At 42.4% G+C, this 22343-nt stretch overlaps 1 long non-coding RNA gene across 6 annotated transcripts in view; it reads left to right on the top strand.

The window, feature by feature from the left end:
* Nucleotides 1–944: 944 nt before the first annotated feature.
* Nucleotides 945–22343, top strand: part of LOC111776026 (uncharacterized) — a 39439-nt gene continuing 18040 nt past the window's right edge. For 2 of the 6 annotated variants that reach the window (XR_011439690.1, XR_011439694.1), the window contains exon 1: nucleotides 945–22268. This is a non-coding gene — a long non-coding RNA (uncharacterized lncRNA). The remainder of the gene's footprint in view (nucleotides 22269–22343) is intronic. The other 4 variants (XR_011439693.1, XR_011439692.1, XR_002812069.2 and 1 more) reach the window with 4 other exon arrangements.

Here is a 22343-nt window from a genome sequence, read left to right as displayed (position 1 = left end):
TTCTTCATCTTTAAAGTGAAAATGGTATGTAGTGCACATTTCACTACCTGGCAGGAGGCTGGGCCAGGCTTTTTACAGCCCGAGCATCTGTGCTGTCCAAAGGGCCTGGGCAGTGAGACAGTATTATTCTACTACTGGGATAATTACGTGATTGTATTAACAGCAACTACCTCAAAGGGGTGTTACGAGGGATGAGCACTTGTAGCGCACTCCACAACAGCGCCTGGCAATAACTATGCGCCATTATTATTAACCCCATTTTGTAGATGAGGAAATTGAGGCCCAGAGAGCTTAACAGACCCGACCCCAGGGGCATGCAGCTGGCCGGGGGCAGGGCTGGCACTGGAATCCAGGGGTTCCGTCCAGTGCCCGGCGGCGGCCCAGCCTGGGAACTAGACAACCCCCCCCCCCATTCTCTCCCTGGGAACGGAAAGCTGGCCGCCCTCCAAGTCCCAGGGGCCCCGAGCCCTGCCCCCGCTCCACTCCACCCTCCCCATCCCCAGAACAAAGTACACCGCGCTGCGGGAACATTCCAGCCCGCTGAAGGCAAGACGGGCGCGGCGGCCTCGCCCCCAGGGCTGCGCAGGTCCGCGCCCCGGGCCGGCCTCTCGGGGCCCCCTCCCGGCCGCTTCCGGCCCCGCAGCAGCCGGGTGTGCAGACGCAACTGCACCGCAGGAGCTCTCTTTGCTCTTGCTAACTCGGGGACCAGCACCGACGAGGCCGCGGCCGCGGGGGGCGGGGCGGACAGAGAGGCCCGCAGGCGGGGCGGGGCGGACGGAGAGGCCGGGGCCGCGGGGGGCGGGGCGGGGCGGGGCGGATGGAGAGACCGGCGGGCGGGGCGGAGAGGCCGCGGCCGCGGGGGGCGGGGCGGACGGAGAGGCCGGGGCCGCGGGGGGCGGGGCGGGGCGGACGGAGAGGCCGGGGCCCCGCGCGGCGGGGTGGCTGGAGAGGCCGGCGGGCGGGGCGGAGAGGCCGCGGCCCGCGGGGGGCGGGGCGGGCGGAGAGGCAGCTGCCTGCTCGGGCCGTCGGCCAGCTGGGGCAGACCCCGCTGCCCACTTTATTCCTTTATTGGAAACTAATGCGTGCTTTTGTTAAGAAAATAAGCTTAGGTAAAACTAGGTGAAAGATGGCCATTAATCCTACTACACTGAGATAACTGCTATTAATTTTGGTTGTCCTTTCAGACTTTTCTATGCACAGAAACAAACATGTATAGTGACAGGAAAGGGGTCCTGCTATTATACTGTTTGTTTTTAAGTTAATAGACTTTAGTTTTTAGGTCGGCTTTAGCTTTACAGAAAATCGAGGAGATAGTGCAGAGTTCCTGTATACCCCTGTCCCCACCCTCTTTGTTCTCCCTATTAGCATTTTGAGTAAGTGTGGTACATTTGTTATAATTAATGAACCAATATTGATACATTATTATTAACTAAAGTCCATAGTTCAATCAAGGTTCACTCTGTGCCGTAAAGTTCAAAGTTTTGATAAGCGGAGGACCTCACGCGTCCACCGTGACAGTAGCACACAGAACAGTTTCCCTACCCTGCACTCCTGTGCTCCATGTGTTCATCCTGCCCCCTCCGCCCCAGTGCAACCACTGATGTCTTTACTGTCTCTCTAGTTTTGCCTTTTCCAGAATGTTGTATGGTTGCGGGTCATACAGTATGAGCATTTTTAGCCTGGCTTCTTTCACTAAACAATATCCTTTTAAGGTTCCTCCTTTTACGGTCCCTCCATGTTTTCTCATGGATTAAAAGCTCATTTCTTTTTATCGCTGAATAATATTCTATCGAATGAACCTACCACAGTTTATCCATTCACCTTTGGAAGGATGTCTTGGTTACCTCCAGTTTTTGTCAGTTAGGAACAAGCTGCTATAAACATTCATGTACGGGTTTATTATACTGTTTTCTAGCTTTTTTTTTTTTTTTTTTTTTTGGCAGGGAAAGATTCACCAATCTTTCTCTTTTTTGTTTTTTTCTCCCCAAAGCCACAGTGCATGGTTGTATATCCTAGCTGTAAGTCCTTCTAGTACTTCTGTGTGAGCTCCCACCACAGCATGGCTACTGTCAGACCCTCAGGAACCGAACTGGGAGGCAGAAGTGGTGAGAGCACCCCACCTCAACCACTACGCCGTCAGGGCTGGCTCTAGCTCACTTTTTTCAATTATGTTATGAATGGTTTTCTGTGTTATAAATATAGATCTTTATCATCTTTTTAATGGCTACATAAGATTCTATCACAGTTTATTTAACCAGCCCCTTCTGTTAACATATTGATTGTTGTCTCTGATTCTAACGTCACAAACCTGCCGCTACTAGTTGGTCAACGCTTGATGGTATCTTGTAGTTAACGCCTGGCTGCCTGAATCCTGTGTTTAATTCCCAGCCACCTCACTTACTTACTGGGTAACCCTGGGCAAAGGTTTTAATTCCCTATGACTTGGTTCCTCATCTGTGAAATGGAAATAATAATTATACTTAATATGAGGATTAAATGAGCTGATGCATGTAAAGTGTTTAGAACAGTTTAGAACCTGGCACATATAAACCTAAAATAAAATTTCCTCTTATAATTTATTATCCATTGAGCACCTCCTGTGTGTCCTGAGCCAGGCAGGCATTGTGGAAGTTATCAGAGACTAAGTCATACGTGTAATTGTCCCCTTGAGGAGCTGGGTTCAGCTCCCGCTGGGGGGTGGGGCGGGTAACACAAAACACAGTAGCACTACCCTTCTGTGTGGTTTTCTCTGGGCCAGGCACGGGGCACCATTCTGGAGCCTGGGAGTGGCAGGGCTGGAATTTGAACAGAGGTCTGGTTCTAACCTCTTCACTACCCTGCCTCTTGGTACACGAATTTCCCATATAATACGAAACAAGATGGGTCCTAATGAAGTGGAGATGAAGAAGTGTGAGCATTCAGGGGACTCAGTGATGGCTTCCAGCTGGGCATACCAGGGAAGGCTTTAGTTAAAATCCATTCACTGAACACGGAAAGATATCTACACCAGGCACAGCCCTAAACACTAGATGAATAAAGAGGCAGATAAAACCATGGGCAGCATATAATCTGGTGGGAGATAAGGGAAACAAAGTCAAGAAGCAAATGTCAGGTGACAGCTTGTAACATGAGCTACAAAGGAAATCCAGGCTGCCATGGGATACCAGAGCGGGTAGTGGGGGCTGCCACCTTAAAATGGTCAGGGAGGCGCCTTGGACAAGGCGACTTTGAAACACTGAGGACTGTGGGACGAGGGACCAGCCATTCGAGGAGTTGTGTAGAATATTCTAGCAGCAAGAACGAACAAAGGCCCGGAGGTAGAAGGGGGTTTTTGGTGAGTTCTACATGCTGTCAGAAGCCAGTGTGGGAGGAGCTCGGGGAGCAAGGGGAAAATGACTAAAGCTGAAGTTGCAGAGTACACACACACTAGTTTCTAAGAACTTTCCGACTTAACTGAAAGTGGCTGGGCAGCCTAGGAGGCAAGAACAAGAATGTCCATTTCGTGTGCACCTATTACAGCCCAGGCTTCATACGGTTCACACAGTATTGTATTTGACCTTTCCAATGACTTACTTTACAGATGTGGAAACTGAGGCTTGAGTTTTACTCCAAGTGAAAAGGGAAGCCATTGAAGGGTTTTAAGCAAGGAAGTAGCGACGCTGGGTTGATATTGTCACAAGATCCAGCTGGCAGCTCTGTGGGGCATGGAGCGGAGGTTTGCATAGGGGGATCTGGGGGACCGGTTAAGAGACTGCTGCGCTCAGCTAGGTAAGAGAGAGAATGGAGATCTGACTAGAATGATGGCGGTGGATGGAGAGAGAGTTGGATCGACTTGAGACTGAGAGGCCATGTTGATGGATTGGATTAGTAAGGAGAGGAAGGAAGCTGATACATGCTATTTTAAATGCCTCAAACTGTTCAGGAAAGTATAAACAAGAAACCATTTAAAATCCTCTGAAACCCAACTTCCCAGAGATAACGACTGTTAATTTTTATTGGAACGTCCTTCCAGACGTCTTTCTGTGTCCAAATAGAATAAATAAATGGGCTCCTTCAGTTGTAAAATACAAAGACCCGCTCAAGCTAACTTACGTAATGTGGATTTTGTTATGAGGAATCAGGGGTTATCTCCTAGAATTGCAAGCCAGTCAGCTTTCACGGAGACCTGGAAGCAGGGCAGGAAGCCAAGAACTCAGGTAACCCTCTCTTCTCTCCAAGGCTCATCGTCACTTCTCTCTGTGTCCCTCTGCCTGCCTGCTCTGGTCTTCTCTCTCTTTTGGCTGACTGATCATGGTGTGCATTCACCTCCCCCATGGCTGCCCTCCCTGGCTTTGTATCACTGTCCAATTCAAGTATCTGACAAGGATGAGCTGACGTCACTTGGCCACAGATTGCATTTTCTGGGAGAGGAAATGGGATCTGGTGCCATAATGATGAGATGGTCCATCTTTTATAACATGGAGAAAGGCCATGGGCACGGATGCAGGTTGGCTGCTGCATTTGGTGATGGGAAGATGAGGTAGTTCTCCTGATTGCTTCTTTTATCTCAAGGAAATGAGTGAGGTTGGCAGCTGAGAAGCTGAGAGTGGAGTGCGGATGGGGATGGAAGGTTTCCTAAAAGATGAGAAGATATGAAATTATCTCTGAAAGTGGGGATGTGAATTTATGAGGATTAGTGCAAATGGCCCACTTGAGTTTTGTGGTCATAAATTGAAAGAGAGATTAGTAGGCACAATTGTGTTTTCCTCTAGCTACATCTAGCTGCTCAGGTGGGGGTGTGAGGTGCAGGAAATTGGCTTTTTCCATTTTTCAGACAATATGATGAGAAAGAGAGGAACAAGGAGTGGTTATAGTGATGGACTGTGGAATCTAGAGGGATAATGAAGAAAGTGAGGAGATGAGTAAAGTGATGGGCAGTGAAAACATTGGGGAGTCTCTCTGGGGTTGAAGAATTGAGTCAAGATGTAAGAGTAAGAGAGCTGGAAAGATTAGAAGGGATGGCCAAAGAGTGGATGCTGGAAACTGACTTTAAAGGCAGTGACTGTCGTTGATGACAGTCTAGGGCATAACCACGGCAGTGGGAGGATGAGGTTGTGTGGAGGACAAGGTAGTTGGAGGTGAAGAAATCAGGAACCAGCTTCTACCCTGGCCCCCAGGGATTCTCGCCGGGTGGTGCTCACACCTCTTGGGCAGTCCCTCCCACGTTCAATAGGGCGGACCTTTGTAACTAATGACTGTGTGTGACTTCCAAGGCTAGGTTATAAAAAACACTGTGGCTTCTGCCTTGCTCTCTCTTGGGGGAAGCCAGCCACCACATCCTAAGGACACTCAAGGGGCCCATATGGTGAGGACCAACCAGCAGTAACTTGCCAGGCCGGTTTGTGAGCCACCTTGGAAGCCAGACCTCCTGCCACAGTCAGGCCTTGAGATGACTGCAGCCGCCCCAGCAGACGAAATGCGGCATCACAGAGACTCAGAGCCAGAACGACTGTTCTAGGGTGCTCCTGAGTTCCTGACCCATAGAGGCAATGTCAGAGAATAAACGCTTCTCGTTTTAAGTTTGGGGATAATTTGTTACACAACAATAGATAAGTAATACAGAACCTGAAAAGCTAGGATGTTGTGTAGGTCTTTGATGGATGTTGGCTGAAGTCACAAAAAATGGCAAGGTACTGGGCCTGGCCCGGTGGCTAAGTGGTTAGTTCCACGTGCTCTGCTTTGGCAGCCTGGCTTCACGGGTTTGGATCCCCGGTGCAGACCTACTCCATTCACCAGCTATACTGTAGAGGTGTGCCACATACAAAAAAGGAGGGGGATTGGCACAATATTAGCTCAGGGCAAATCCTCCTCAGCAAACAAACAAACAAACAAAAAACCAAGGTACTAATCGTAGAGAGTGAAGCTGAGAGCCAGGCTTTAAACTCTTCAGGGAGTGAGGCACAGCAGCCAGGAGGCTGGCAGAACCTCCAACAAGAAGAATAGCGGCTGGTATAGCCTAAAGACACAAAGTTGAAGGGAAGAGAGGTTTTGTAGAGAAAAGGAAGGATAATTAGTCTAAAAAAGGCAAAGAAGAGAAGGAGGACCCCTCCCCCACCTCTAGGTCTGTGATACCCGGAGGCTAAGAGGAAAACCAGCTGCCACATGAGAGGACTGCAAGAAAAGCAATGTCCCCAAGCAGAACCAGATTTCGGTGAGAGCAAGGAGGAGAAATGAATGTTGGGAGTGTTGAGTGTCTAGGGCGTATTACCGAGGGTGCACTGTGACTTCCAGGGTCACGGTGGGAGAATGGGGGAAGTAGGAAGAGTAGGAAATTGGATTAGATTAAGGGATGTGCGTAAGAGCCTGGGTGAGGGTAGATGACCATCAATGGATGTTGAATTTTATTACTTTTTTAATTGCAAACCTATCATATGATTATATGAATCTTCTCCTTTATTCTGTTTATATTGTAAGTGTTAATGATTAATTTCAAATTTATACCAACCCTGCATTCTTGCAATAGCACAAACTTTCAGGATGTATTATCTTTTGTGGATATAGTTGAATTCACTTTGCTGTTAAAATTTTGCTTAGGATATTTTGCGTCTGTGTTCATTAATGAGATTGACTTATACTTTTCCTTGCTTTTAATATCCTTGTTAGGTTTTAGTAACAAGGTTATGCTGGCCTCATAATTTGAAATTGGATATGTTTCTTCTTTTCTAGTGTCTGGAAAAGTCTGTGTAATCACGATATTTTTCTTCCTTAAATGTTTATTAGAATTTGCCAGTGAAGCCATTTGGGACTGGAGTTTTCTTTGTTGGAAGTTTTAAATTGTAAATTCAATTTCTTTAATAGATATAATACTATTCAGATTTTCTATTCCTTCTTTTGTTGGTTTTTGGAAGTTGTAGTTTTCTAGGAACTTTGTCAACTCAAATTTTCAATTTATTGGAAGACATCAGGATGTTCATAATCTTATCTTTATAATGTCTATAGGATCTGGAGCAATGTACTTTTTTCAATCCTGATATTGATAATTCACGCCTTCTCTCATTTCTTCATCAATTTTCCTAGGGGCTTTTATATTTTATTAATGTTCTCACAGAACAGTCTTTGACTTAGATCATCCTTTGTATCGTAAGTTTGTTTTTTGTTGCCTTCATTTCTGCTGTTATCTTTATGGATTCCTTTATACTTTTTAAAGTTTAATTTGTTAAAACATAGAGTTACCATGTTACCCAGGATGTCACTTCTAAATATACCTAAGAGAAATAGAAACATATGCCCACACAAAAACTTGTGCGTGAACATTCACAGCAGCATTGTTCATAATAGCCAACAAGTGGAAACAACCCAAGTGCCACCAACCGATAAGTAGAAAAACAGAATATGGTATATCCATACTCTGTTAGTCGACTGGGGCTCCCATAACGGGATACTGCAGACTGGGTGGCTTAAACATCGGAGATTTATTGTCTCACAATTCTGGAGGCTGGAAGTCCAAGATCAGGGTTTGGCAGGTTGGATTTCTCCTGAGACCTCTCACCTTGGCTTGCAGACAGACCCTTTCTCGCTGTGTCCCCACATGGCCATCTCTGTTCATGTGCATCTCTGGTGTCTCATCCTCTTCTTATAAGGACACCAGTTCTGTTGGATTAGGGCCCCACCCTCAGGACCTCGTTTACCCTTATCTGTCTCTTTAAGGGCCCCGTCTTCAAATACAGTCTCATTGGGTTTAGCTTCAGCATGTGAATGGCGCAGGGTGTGGGGGACACAATTCCGTCCATAACAATATGATTGCTGTATGGAAATTCTTTGTGTGAATATACCATGTTTTACTTATCTGTACTACTGTTGATGGACACTGGGCTAGTTTCGAATTTGAGGTTATTGTGAATAGTATTTCTATGAACATGCTATGTCTTTTGGGTGAACATTAAACATTTCTGTTGGATATATGCCTAAGAATTCCTGGGTCCATTAAATATCCTTATTTTTGGCTTTGAAATGAACAGACAATTTTCCCATAGATCAGTTTACACTCCTACCAGCAGTTCCTGAGAGTTCTGTGTATTGTACATCTTTGTCAACACTTGGTATTATCTGACTCTTTTTTTTTTTTTCATTTTTTAAGTCAATTCTGGAGGTAGTCTGGGATGTCTTGTGATTTTAATTTGTATTTCCTTCATGAATAATGAAGTTGAGTCCTTTTCTGTGTTTATTGGCCATGGGGATATAATTTATTGTGAAGTACTTGTTAATTTTCTGTCATTGTTATTGATTTATAAAGGTTTTAAGTATATTCTGGCCACGTGAACACATTCTCTGTTATTGAAAATATCTTCTTACACACTGTGGTTTGCCATCTTACTCTTTTTCAACTAGCAAAGACTTTTATTCTTAATATAGTCCAATTTATCATTTTTGTCCCCATATAGTTAGCCAATTATTTTGGTCCTGTTTTAAAAATCTTTGCATACTACAAAGTTGTGAAGATGTTCTCTTATGTTTCCTCCTAAAAGCTCTTTTGTTTTTCCATTCATATTTAGACCTGCAGGGGAATTATTTTTCATGTGTGATGTCACATGGGGACCAAAATTCTTTCTTCCATATGGACATCCAGTTAGCGCAGCACCATATAGTCAAAGATCTTCCTTGCCCCAATGTACTGCAGTGTTAACTTTGCTGGAAATCAGGTGACCAAGTAAGTGTAAATCTGATTCTATCTATTGGTTTATTTGTCTATGTTCAGATTGATATATTTTATCATTCTATTTCCACCTTTGAATTAGCTTGAAAATTATGTACTCTTTTATTATTCTGTTAGTGGTTACCCCAGTGATTACAAAAGAATTTGTGACTTATCAAAGTGTAATATTACTTGGTAGTTTTACTTTCTTCCCAAATAATGTAAGGAATTTAGAATACTTTAACTCCATCTATCATCCTCCTCAACTTAGCTGTGATTTTTTAAAATGCGTTTTAGTTCCATATATATTTCAAACGTCTCAAAATATTCTTATTGTTTTGGCAATCGATAGTCAATTCGATTTTTCTCTATATATCTGCTTACTATGTTGCTCTTCATTTCTTCCTGCATCTCTGCACTTCCATCTGCTATCTTTTTCCACTTGCCTGAAGAACACCCTTTAGTGTTTTCTTTGAATCAGATCTGCTGGTGATGAATTCTCTTAATTTTTATTTGTCTGAAAATGGTTTTTTCCCCCAAGATTTTTAATTTTTCCTTTTTTCTCTCCAAAGCCCCCCGGTACATAGTTGTATATTTTTAGTTGTAGGTCCTTCTAGTTGTGGCATGCAGGAGGCTGCCTCAGCATGGCCTGATGAGCGGTGCCGCATCCGTGCCCAGGATCCAAACCGGCAAAATCCAAGACAGCTGAAGCAGAGTGCGTGAACTTAACCACTCGGCCACGGGGCCAGCCCCTGAAAATGTTTTTATTTCATTTTCAGTCTTGAAGAGTGTTTCTTCTGGGTGCAGTATTTCAGCTCTCTGATGACACTAACGCATTGTATTTTGGACTTCATTGTTCTGTTGAGATTTTATGTGTCATTCTAATGATTGCTCCTTTGAAGGAAAGCTATCTGTTCTCTCTTGTCTAGGTGTGATTTTCTTTTATAAATCCTCTTTGGGAGTTGATAGAAATTCTTGCATCTGTGACTTGATATCTTTAATCAATTTTGGAAAATTCTCAGTCGTTGTCTCTTCAAATATTGTTTCTGCATCATTTCTCTTTCCTTTATGTATAAGGACTCCGATTACACCTATATTAGGCCTTCTTAATGTATTGCTTGCTTTTACTTCTATATTTTATTTATTTTTGACTCTCCATGCAATTTGGATATTTCTTCAGTTTTATTTTTTAGTACATTAATTCTCTCCTCAGCTTTGTCTAATCTGCCATTAACTCCACACATTGAGTTCCTATTTCTCAGTTATGGTGTTATTTATGTCTAGAATTTCTACTTTTTTTTTTTTTAATGGTTTCTAGTTCTTTGATGAAGTTCTGAGGGAATACAAAGAGTTACCCAGCATGTCCACGGCAGGTAGACTCTTGCCCTAAGACTGGCTTTGGAACCATCTGAGGAGCTGCTGGAAACTGTTGCAACATTGGTGGTGCCCTGTGAACAGATCTCTGGTGATCAACAAAGAGCTTCTTGGCTCACGGATGGAAGTTCCAAGATGAGCGGACAGCATCTTGTTTGGAAGGCTGCCACTCTGACTGAAAAAGGCAAAAACAAATCAAGTATATTGGGAAATGGAGTTAAAAGCCTCCTATCCTTATCCCGCCCTGTGTCCTCCAAACGTTAGGCATATTCATGTTGGACTCTTGCTGTCTATGTTATATAAATGCTACACCAAATGGAGGTGCTCAGACAGGTTTGATCATTCTGTTATAAGGGAACCATGACCAAAGACCAGGGGGTGGCCTTTGTTTATAAGAAAGAACTTGTCTGGTCTTTGTCCTGAGTTCCTGGAACAGAGCTTCTAGAGCTTGAAATTTCCTGGGTGATCAGAGTGTCTCGTAATTCATGAGCCCCTTGTATTACACCTGAGTTTATGCTCATGAGGTGACTCATGGTGAGCCCTTAGATAGCTTCAGGACAGGTCCTGGTTTGAGCCATGTGATATCAGCATGACCTCCCAACCTCCAGGGAGAAGATGGGGCCTGGAGATTGAGTTCCATCACATGGCCAGCGATTCAATCAAGCTTGCTTATGTAATGGAACCCTAAGAAAAACTGGGCTACTGAAGCTCTGTGAAACCTCCTGGCTGGTGAACACACTGACGTGCCAGGAGAGTAATATGCCCTGATTCCACGGGGAGAGGGCACAGAAGCTCTGTGTTTGGGAACTTCCCAAGCACAGCCCTCTATGTCTTTTCATTTGGCTGGTCCTTTATAATAAAACTACAATCATAAATATAGTGCTTTCCTGAGCTCTGTGAGTCATTATAATGACATATTGAACCTAGGGTGTCATGGGAACCCTTGAATCTGTACCAGTTGGTCAAAAGTGCAGGTGGCCTGGGGACCCCCAAGGTGAGGACAGTCTTGCTGGGGACTGACCATGCCCTTAAACCTGTGGAGTTTGACGCTAACTCCAGGAGGTTAGTATCAGGATTGGATTTTAGTAAGCTAGTTGGTATCAGGACAGATTCCACTTTTTACCCCTAACCGCAAAAGGCTGTCAGATACTCTGCTCAGCTTCTCAAGCACTCAACTGCTTCTTCTGGACTCAACTGATGCCCACTGGGGAAAGGCAACACTAAATGCCGAGCTTGCCTCTCTAGCTTTCCTTCTGAATTTTGGCCCTATAATTTCTCGTTGCCCTGTTAGCTCTTCAGTCCTTCAGTCAGATGTTTTCATATTCTGTCTGGATTTTCTATTTGTCGTCAGTGGAAAGTTTGCTCTGCATTATCCAGTCTACCATTAATGGAAACATAAATCCCTCTTCTCATAGATTTTTTTTTTTCATTGTGGTTAAATACACATTGACATAAAATATATCATTTGAACCGTTTTAAAGTGTACAATTCAGTGACATTTAGTATATTTTCAATGTTCTACAACCGTCACTACTATCTAGTTCCAGAATATTTTCGTCACCTCAAAAGGAAACCCCACATCCATTAAAAAGTCATTCCCCATTCCATCTCCCCCAGCCCCTGGCAGCCACTAATCTGCTTTCTGTCTCCATGGATTTGCCTATTTTGGGTATTTCAGAGAAATGAAATCATGCAGTATGTGGCCTTTTGTGTCTGGCTTCTTTCACTTAGTATGTTTTCAAGGTCATAGATTTTTTTTATGTGGTGTTTTCTTTGTTTTTTAAATATTCTTCAGTTACGTTTTGTTTTCCTTTTTGACTCAGGAGGCATTTAGGAGACTGTTTTCTAATTTTTGTTCTATTTGTATTATTCATTGTTAGTTTTGGTGCACCATAGTCCGAGAATATAACTGATTCTATTTCCATTTTTTTTGTTAATAATTTTCTTTTTGGCCTATTGTACTATCAAATCTTGTAAATATCTCATGGGGGCTTGAAAATAAGATATAGTCTCTATATTCAGAATAGACACATATATTTATTCTATGTATTTACCTGTCTAGCCAGCTGGTTAGCTAACTATCATCAATCTTATTAAATATATTATTCAAAATCTCAGAATCATAACTTATTTTTTGTATATCTGATTTGTCAAGGTCTGAGAGAGATGAGTTAAAGTGACTTATTACAGTTTTATTTCTGTATTTATTCCAGCATTGTATTCTGTAAATTAATCCTTAAATTTTTATATTTTCACTTTCTTTATTTCAATGCTGTTATTTATTGTAATGTTTATTAGCCTGAATTCAGCCTGTTATTATTACAGAACACTTGCCCACTTTTTGTTTGTATTTACATGCGATAAATATGTTGGTTCCCAGATTAATTTCAGCCTTTCTGGGTTCTTTGGTTTCAGGTATATTTCTTGTTGGTAACATATGACTGGCTTTCATTTTCCTTTGAAGAGTGTGTTTGCGTTCGTTGTGTTGAACAGGTTGAGTCCGCTTCTGTTCTACTTTGTATTCTCTGCTTTATGCTGCTGTAGGGTCTGGTTTTTTTGTTGCTTTCTGGTAATCTGGAAGGAATTCAGACCATTTTTAGTTCTACTGGTGGTTACCTTTGTAATTTTAAATAATAGGTTTAACCAACATTTCTTAATTCATCACCTTCAGAAAAGAAAGAATATCACTCACTCCCTCCTAAGAAAAATAAAGATATTGATGATTTAAACAACCTTCCTTGCAGCTGCTATGGAAAACAGTATAGCAATTCTTCAAAAAGTTAAACAAAGAATTACCATAGGACCCAGCAATCCCACCTCTGGGTGTATATTCAGAATAAGCGAAAGCAGGGTCTCAAACAGATATTTGTACATTGATGTCCATAGGAGCATTATTCACAATAGCCAAAAGGTGGAAGCAAGCCAAGTGTCCATCAACACATGAATGGATAAACAAAATGTGGGATTTGAATATTATTCAGCCTGAAAAATAAAGGAAATTCTGGGGCCAGCCTGGTGGTGTAGTGGTTAAGTTTTTGCTCTCCGCTTCAGGATCCCAGGGTTCACGGGTTCGGATCCCAGGTGCAGACCTAGCACCGCTCACCAAGCCATGCTGTGGCAGCATCTCACATAAAATAGAGGAGGATTGGCACAGATGTTAGCTCAGCAGCAATCTTCCTCAAGCAAAAAGAGGAGGATTGGCAACAGATGTTAATTCAGGGCCAATCTTCCTCACACACACAAAAAAAGGAAATTCTGACATGTGATGCACCATGAATAAACCTTGAAGACGTTATGCTAAATGAAAGAAGCCTGTCACAAAAGGACAGATGCTGGGGGCTGGCCCCGTGGCCGAGTGGTTAAGTTTGTGCGCTCCGCTGCAGGCGGCCCAGTGTTTCGTTAGTTCGAGTCCTGGGCGCGGACATGGCACTGCTCATCAAACCACGCTGAGGCGGCATCCCACGTGCCACAACTAGAAGGACCCACAACGAAGAACACACAACTATGTACCGGGGGGCTTTGGGGAGAAAAAGGAAAAAATAAAATCTTTAAAAAAAAAAAAAAAAAAAGGACAGATGCTGTATGAGTCCTCTTATATGAGATTCCTAAAGTAGTCAAATACATGGAGCCAGAAAGTAGAGTGGTGGTTGCCAGGGGCTGGGGGAAGAAGGAGGGGGAGCCAGTGTTTAATGGGTGCAGAGTTTCAGTTTGGAAGATACAAAAGTTCTGGAGATGGATGGTAGGGATGGTTGCCCAACAACATGGATGTACTTAATGCCATGGAATTGTACATATAAAAATGGTTAAAATGGTAAATTTTATCACAATAAAAACTGGCAAACATCAATCTCTTTTCCTTCTCTTCTCTCCCATCCCCTTTTTAATGGAAATTTTGGGATTTTTTTTTCCTCCTATAACCTATTATCAACAACAATTAACAAAAGAAGCATTTTGTAGGGTTTTTTCACAATAACTATAACAATTGTATTATTTTCCTGGTAAACATAATCGTTACAGTTATATGTGTAATTACATGTTTAAATAGATTTAACGTTTACCATCAACCTGTTTATACCTCAGTTTCCTCCTATGTAAGTTCTTAATATGGATTCCTCCTTTGGTTGTTTCTATCAGGTCTTCAGGTAGAATGAAAGAGTTCCTGCTGGTGGAATGGATGAGGAGAATGTTACTTCTTGGGTAATGTCTGTGGAGGAGGACCCTTCTGGCCTGGGGATGGGAGCAGCTTCCTGCTCTTGCTAGCCCTGAGGCACAGCACATTCCCTTTGGTTTCCCTCAACTCTTGCCTACCCCTCGTCAATCGTCCTTTCACTAAACTCTCCCAAGTGATGCGGCCTGAGTGGGGCTTCTGTTTCCAGCTGGGACCATGACTGAGGCAGCCAGTGCCTCCTCTTCCCTCCACATACTCCTTGCCTCCAGTCCCCTTTCTGCCTCTCTTTCTCTTTCACCATTCCTCACCCTTACCCCTCCCTATTCTCTTTCTGCCTCTCGTTTTGGAGCTAGGTGACAGGTGACAAATAAAAATGGCAAGTAATAGGATATATTGAAATATATGAGGAAGCCATTTGGTGTAAACCTAATTCAGCCTGACCTTGTCTTTCCAAAAGGGCCTGACCGAGGCCACTGAGCATGCATTGTATATCTGCTTTAGAGATTCCCTATGGCAAGAGCAAAAGGCCCTTGAGATAAAGGTGCAACTTCCCTCCCCCTCCCAACGTTGGCATCTCCTTAAAGATTAAGCATCTTTCCTTAGGCTAGAAGCTGATTGCTGCACGCACCTGTGACCGCCCAGCTGGAGACAATAGACTTGCCTCCTGCTACGCCCACCAAGATAGCAGACCCACTACCTGCTGTGTCCATCAAGCGCTGTGCCGACAGGGCAATCTTGTGACTATTGTGGGAGGGACATTTCAATCATATGTGAAACACTCTCTTTGAAGGTATATAACCACCCTTATACCCCCACTTCTTTGGAGTGCTCTGTTCCTTTGTGGAAAGACTCTCCTGGGTTATAATCCTAAAATTTAAGCTCAGAATAAACTCACCCAAATTTTCATTTATAGATTGGCTATAGATTATTTTTGTTGACAGTTCTTGGCGTAGTCGGCAGGATTTCAGAGAAATCCTCTGGAGGCCACCTGGAATCTACACTGAACCGGCATTCGGTACCAATAGGGGCCCATTGAGCCCCCCGGATCACTGCATTCTTCAGGTGACCTTGGTGAGTTCTTCTGAAACCCGGACCTCCTTACTTTAAGTTGACGGTCCAAGAGTTTATATGAGCTGGGTAAGGTCTTAAGACTAGAGGTTTTGAGGGGTACCGGTACAGTTCCTAGGTGGAGAAAAACCTAGAGAGAATTCCTAAGCCGCAGGGGCTTAGAGGAGCTTGGAGTGAGCTGGGTTGGTTGTCCTTTTAATTTGGCTTTAAATTGGAAAGAATTGTGTTTATAAAGTCTGAACAAACTGCCTGGTAGAGAAATGAGAGACTGACCATGTTCAGCTCCGAAGAAAAGGGACGCTTGCTCCTCCCAGCCTTTACCAAAAGGCGCCCTTAAGTGACTAAGGACTTCACTGGGAGTGTCAGAGGATCAATCCTCGAGACGTGCAGCAGTCCCATAGGGAACTCCACTCTTATTCATGCTAATTAATTACAGGCTCGTCCGGGGACGTGCACATAAGGGCTGGTCACCCGCGCTCCGAGCCCCACGGTGGTTTTAGACTACCGGAGGAAAAACCAAGGCACATAAGAGAGTGTTTACGACCTTTCTATAGGGAGTAACACTCACAAGCAGCACACTTCTGACCCACTACACTGTCCTTAGAAGTTGTTCAGACTTTATTTAAAATAAAAATAAAAAACAGACAAGCAAAAAGAAAATGGGAAAACCGTGCTTTTAAAGCCGGCCAGCTCCCGGATGGACAACCTCCCAATGGAACTCCAGCTGGTTTCCTGTATGGAAACAATGCTTGCAAGTATCTAACAAAATGGGAAGGATTAACTAAGAATGACTTAAGTGGCCAAAGTGGGGAATGTTCGATATCTCAAAGTTACTGTATTTGCGCGCACAAGTAGAAAGAGCCGGCTCTAAAACTAAAGCAAAAGAATGGGAAGCTTATTATGATTGGCATTTAGAGGCTTCAAAACGTAATAATGATAAAGTGAATTCTTTACGGGAGACTAACCGTAAATTGGCAGAGACTGTATCTGAATTAAAAAAAAAAGGATAAGTCAGAAACCGTCCCAGCCAGCTTATCCCTTCCATCTCCTCTGCAGCTGCCTTTGGAATCTCAGAGCTCATCTCCTTCTTCTTTTCTAAAGAGCTCTATTCCATTGACTTAAAGTAAGCGCTTAGAAAAGGTTTTTCTAAATAGAACTAACCCAAATGTCTTCATCTCTCTTAGAGTTACAATGGCCATTTTCGTCTCCTTTTGAGCTTTGCAACCGGGAAACAAAGAAATCTTTAAAGAGTCAAAGGCTCCACCCCTGGAAGCCCCAACTTTGGGTTTCTGGGCCTGATTACCCCAGCAACCCTAAGTGGGGTGCCCTCTCTTGACAGTTGACTCATTGAGTATTTTAGTCACCTACTGAATCAGTTATAAGGGTAGGAGACCTGTGATTTATTCTGTGAACTGTCCTGCTGGGGTTGTGTGCCCAGCATAGGAACTGTTGTGTGACTCTTATCTTGATAACCCTCTGGAAGAGGCCATGAGGGCAGGGTCTGATCTCTTCTTTTCTTTTCTTTGTCTGTTTTGCTCATCATCTCTTCTGTTGTCACCAAGTCAAGGTTAAGTTCAGGCTGGACCTGACCAGAACCTGGACCTTCTGTAAAATTGAAAACTTGAGGGGTTTCTCTGTGCCTTTGTGATGAAGTTGGAGAGGTAGATCAACCTGGAATGTAATTTGAGTTACAACCCAGTTTCTGGGAAATCAAGAGCAACTGTCCTTAGAAAATCCTTGCAAGACTGGAAATACTGCTCTAGAGGCAGTTCAGATTCCACCCAGTTCCTTTATCTCGAAAAGGATTACCATCTCCCTTCTCCAGGAACTACTACCTAGCCCATCACTAATTCCTAAGACTGAAGAAAAAAAAAAGAGGGGGAGGAGGAAAAAACAGCTTCCAAATTCTTTTTGGTAGCAATCTTGAGTTCTGCTAAGTTAAGTGATAAAAATCTGAGTATCTGGGTAATTTTTGGATTAGATAGAACAAATGTTGCTAAACATCTCAGTTTATCTGCTTTTGGTTTTTATTGCAGAGATGCTAAAAATCTTTGGGTCTTTTACTGTAAAGTGATGTGTTCCTAGAAATTATGAAGTGTTTAGAATGCTGATATAAAAGACAATTTGTAATTGCTTACCTTTTAGTGTTTACTAGGGTCTGTTAATGGTTAAAAGTTCTAATTAACATATATAATTAAAGCTACTGGAAATTAATAAGGAAAACAGCTCTGTATTCAAGGAAAGTTAAAATGTATGTTTTCAGTAAAAAGGGTATAAAGAATGGAAATATTTTGTTTGATGGGTTAAGAAAGATAAATTTGTCCTAATGTACTAGAAAGGAAAAATGGAAAGACTTTTGGACAAATTCTGAAGGCAAAAAGAAAGTTGTAGAAGGTTTGTGGAGGAGAAATTCTGAAAGGAGTTTTATGCCTGGTCAAGTAGACTAAGGTTAAAGTAAATCCAATTAAGCAAATGAGTTTTAATGTTAAAAAACAAAACTGCTAACAGAGATTAAGATCAAGAACCTGTTATACAGGACTGAATGAACTGAGGATGATTATAATCTTTTTACGACTTTTGTTTGAAATATTGTTTTTGATGTGTTGTTTTGTTTTCTCAGATTTAAGGAAATCTTTTCTCTTATGCTAACCATGTCTTATAGCAATTAGTGAAATAATACCTTTATGAGCAAAACTGAAACATTTATCTTTTTCTCCCTACCTGATCCCTCCAGAATGTGGAAACTCTTTGTGAGTTAGTATGGTTATTTCGTGGCAATACAGTTATTTGCATAAGTTCAATAAGAATCTGTTCTCCTTATAACAGGACACATTTGTTATCTTACCAAAACTTTGACTGGAATGTCATGTTTGAGAGAAAGATACAGACTCAGATATGACAATACTGCCTTTGAGGAATAAGGTTGACTTTCTGGAAATAAAGCCACTTGGAAATATGGGCCTGGTACCTTGCTTTACAGAGAGAGATTCCAGAAATCTTACCTGGTAAGTAAGGAAGCTTGCTTATCTGGCAGCTGCAATGAACCTCGAAATATTCTGGGGAATCTCAAGAAAGGAGAGAAAGTCACCCAAATCCAAGGTATTGCAGGCAAGGCCTCATGGCACAAATCCTTGGCTTGGCTTTTCTGGCCTCAAGAAGTCTTTAAAGTTCAATCTGAGATTCCTCATAAAAAATTCCAGCAAAAGCAGGTTTAAGAGCCTATATCAATTGCTATTCTTGCTGCACTTATGTAAATAATTGGGCCAAGTTTCTTGAAACTAAACTTATTTTGGCAAACCAATTAGTCTTAACTTGACTATCTTTGGTAAAAATGAGGGTGATTTTAGAGAGAAGAATTGTTTCAGTGAAAAATTATAATACGCATTTGTGGATATTAGATCCTAGTTCTGTTAATTCTCTTTGAGGCTTTTTCTACCTGTGAGCTGGACTGGATCCTGAATTCTTCTACTGAAATATCTGGTTACAAACCTCCAAACTAATGTTTTCAATTTTTCCCTCATTTTCATTTGGAATCATTGAGAATTGAACATGCTCTTTTTCCTGAAGCCTTGCAAACTGAAGTTGAACGACGTGATAGAAACTTGAGAGATTCCCGTCTGTTGCTGTGTAAGCTGTAAGCCACTCACAAAGATACCTGAATGCCCGATGACATCATCAGAGACCTTTCAAGCTGCAAAAAGATGCTTTGACTCTGACATCTAGAAGTCTTCTTGACTGCCTGCCCCCTGGACGCAGGAACTAATTTATAATTTGCTCCAACCATTAACCTTGTTACCTTGCTTCCAACATCACAAGGGAGAGAAGACCACGACTGCATTCTATTATTTAATTTGGTTTACAAATGAGTCTTACTTAAATGATAAGTGAGGATGTTACCTGTCTAGCCTCAAGAATGCCTGCTACTTTCTGTTAACTCTGCTAACCCAGTAAAAGATTTCCTTCTACAGGCTCAAGAAATTGCCACGGAACAAGAGAAACAGATATGGCAGTCAAAAGGGGGAATTTTTGACACCCCCTCGCAGATGTGGTTCAGGCCCAATAAGAAACCCACTCCATGGGTCACAAGGCCACTTTCCCTTCCTTTGAGGTATGACAATTGGACTTTGTCCAAATGCCACCATCTCAAGGATAAACATATCTTGTAATGATCTGTATGTTCTCACATTGTTTTTAGGCCTTTCCTTGCAGAAGAGCAACGGCTTTAACAGTAGGTAAATTACTATTAGAGAGAATAATTCCTGTTTGAGGAATTCCTCGCGAGTTACGCAGTGACTGGGGAACTCAAATCTGTTTGTAATGTTTGGCCAATATTGCAGCATTTCCACTGCGCTTACCATCCTCGATCCTCAGGACTGGTAAAACTAATGGCACAACTAGAACTTAATTGGCAAGCTTTCAGAAGCATTTACTCTCTCACTGCCAAAAGCTCTTGTGCTAGTGCTCCTTAATCTTAGATCTATACTTTTTGTAAACATCGGCTGTCTCATCTTGAAATAATAATAAAACAGCCTATGGAATTAGATGAAGAAATATATGAACGAGCTTTCCTTAAGGGATATATTACATTGTTGTCACGGTCTTATTGAGGTACTTAAAGTAAAATGAAAGATTGGTAGCTGATTCTTTCACAGAGCTCCCAGAACTTAAGGATCTTGGACTGTAACCTGAAGAATTTATTTATTGAAAGAGACATCAAATAAGACTGTTTGCAGCCCTGTCGAAAAGGACCAAACCAGGAGGAGAAGAAGACGACATCTGTTGTAGACAGCTGTCCCAAGACTCTGGACCAGGCCTGTATTCCCAACCTTGTATCTCCTCATTTAAATATTTGTTATGCTTAAACTGTATACCTGTTTTATAATTTGTTTGGAATATTATTATACTTAAAGAAAGTGATTAATTTGGAACAGACTGGTCTTGAAGGCCAGGAATTTATCGAGTGACTCCTAATGGAACTTAATGGTTATGTGGAACAAATCTTTGGCCTTGGCTACTGCCTGGATGGCTAAAACATTGCACCCTGAGTTTCCTTTAAAAGCAGGCAAGGAGTCAGGCTGAGTTAAAACCTGTTGCCAATCTCCCTCTCTTTAAGGACGGATGGGCTTGTTCAGTGTTCCACTGGTATGGCTATATTTGCAGCTATATTTGCTCCTTCTTTGGAGCTAAAAGATGTCATTATTACATATGGCAGATCTGACTAAATTTACTCAAGAAGCCCTTAGTGATAGTCAAGCAGGAATAGTCTTATTAAATAGTGAAATGCCTTTAATGAGAAGGGCTGTCCTTCAAAACAGAATGGCTTTAGATATTCTTACTGCATCCCAGGGTGGTACATACACAGTCATTCAGACTGGATGCTGTGCTTTTATACCTGATGAGTCTTCCAATGTGTCATCTCTGCTAAAGCACGTGAGGAAGCAAGTGGATGCCTTAAGTGATCCTACACCCACTTTGATTTGCTTGATTGGTTCCCTTTTCAGTATCAGTTCCCTTTTTCGATCCAGAATGGAATTCCTATTTCTATTATTTATTGGAATCCTTGTACTGGTCATAATATTCAAACTAATTGTTGTTTTCTTTACTCAGTGTTGTAAGAGCATCATACAAACTAGAGTAATGATTGCTCGACGGCTTGAGATGGTTGATCTGTCTTATAACCCTGGACAAATTTCCTTTTCTGATAGGGACTACGAATAAGAATTCATTTCAGACTAATCCTTTTAAAAATGCTGAGTTATTATTGCTACTATACTTGTTCTATAATCATATACAATGTAAATGTGAAGCGTCACACAAAAGCACATATACAATGCTTGCGCAACAATCTAAAATTAATTGGAAATTACTTGACATATGAAATGCTTCCTCTGTTAATATATATGACTCTATGCTTGTCCACTATTTCCCCCAATGTGGACGACTAGGCAAATAAATGAAATAAAAGCCTAGCACCGAGGGACATGATGGACCCAGGGCAGGCAGCAACCACCCTGGCGCCGAGGGACAATATTTTGATCATCAATGCTTTCTATTGAAAGATTAGAGATCAAAAGGGGGAAATGACAAATAAAAATGGCAAGTAATAGGATATATTGAAATATATGAGGAAGCCATTTGGTATAAACCTAATTCGGCCTGACCTGGTCTTTCCAAAAGGGCCTGACCGAGGCCACTGAGCATGCATTGTATATCTGCTTTAGAGATTCCCTATGGCAAGAGCAAAAGGCCCTTGAGATAAAGGTGCAACTTCCCTCCCCCTCCCAACATTGGCATCTCCTTAAGGATTAAGTATCTTTCCTTAGGCTAGAAGCTGATTGCTGCACGCACCTGTGACCGCCCAGCTGGAGACAATAGACTTGCCTCCTGCTACGCCCACCAAGATAGCAGACCCACTACCTGCTGTGTCCATCAAGCGCTGTGGCTGTGCCGACAGGGCAATCTTGTGACTATTGTGGGAGGGACATTTCAATCATATGTGAAACACCCTCTTTGAGGGTATATAACCACCCTTATATCCCCACTTCTTTGGAGTGCTCTGTTCCTTTGTGGAAAGACTCTCCTGGGTTATAATCCTAAAATTTAAGCTCAGAATAAACCACCCAAATTTTCATTTATAGATTGGTTATGGATTATTTTCGTCGACACAGGCGAGTGTGTAAGTTAGCATATCACGCTCCTCATCTGGTCTGTGGTTGCCCTCGTCCCTGGGTGGTCAAGAACAGAGTATTCCTTCTTTGTGCACTGCTCAGGATTCTGGCTGATTTTCAGAATGTGCAGCCCGTCTCCCAGCCTTGCAGAAGCCCCACCCTCACCAGCAGCCTGGGAGAGCTCACAGTTCTGCCCTGTGCTTTCTTCCTTATAGACAACTCCTTTTATTTCCTGGTCTGCCATCTCAGGAGGGTGGGTGAGACCAAATCTGTTATATCAGTGTCTAGTGGAGCCTAAGCCGATTCAGGCCAAGACATTGTAAGTTGCGTTTTTATTGCTTTCTCAATCCTTGTGTGCAGATTTTATTGTGCTAGGAGTTTAAAATGTAAGAAA

Source organism: Equus caballus, chromosome 1, assembly GCF_041296265.1.
Source record: "Equus caballus isolate H_3958 breed thoroughbred chromosome 1, TB-T2T, whole genome shotgun sequence".
Lineage (NCBI taxonomy): Eukaryota > Metazoa > Chordata > Mammalia > Perissodactyla > Equidae > Equus > Equus caballus.
This window is presented reverse-complemented; position numbering and strand designations above follow the sequence as displayed.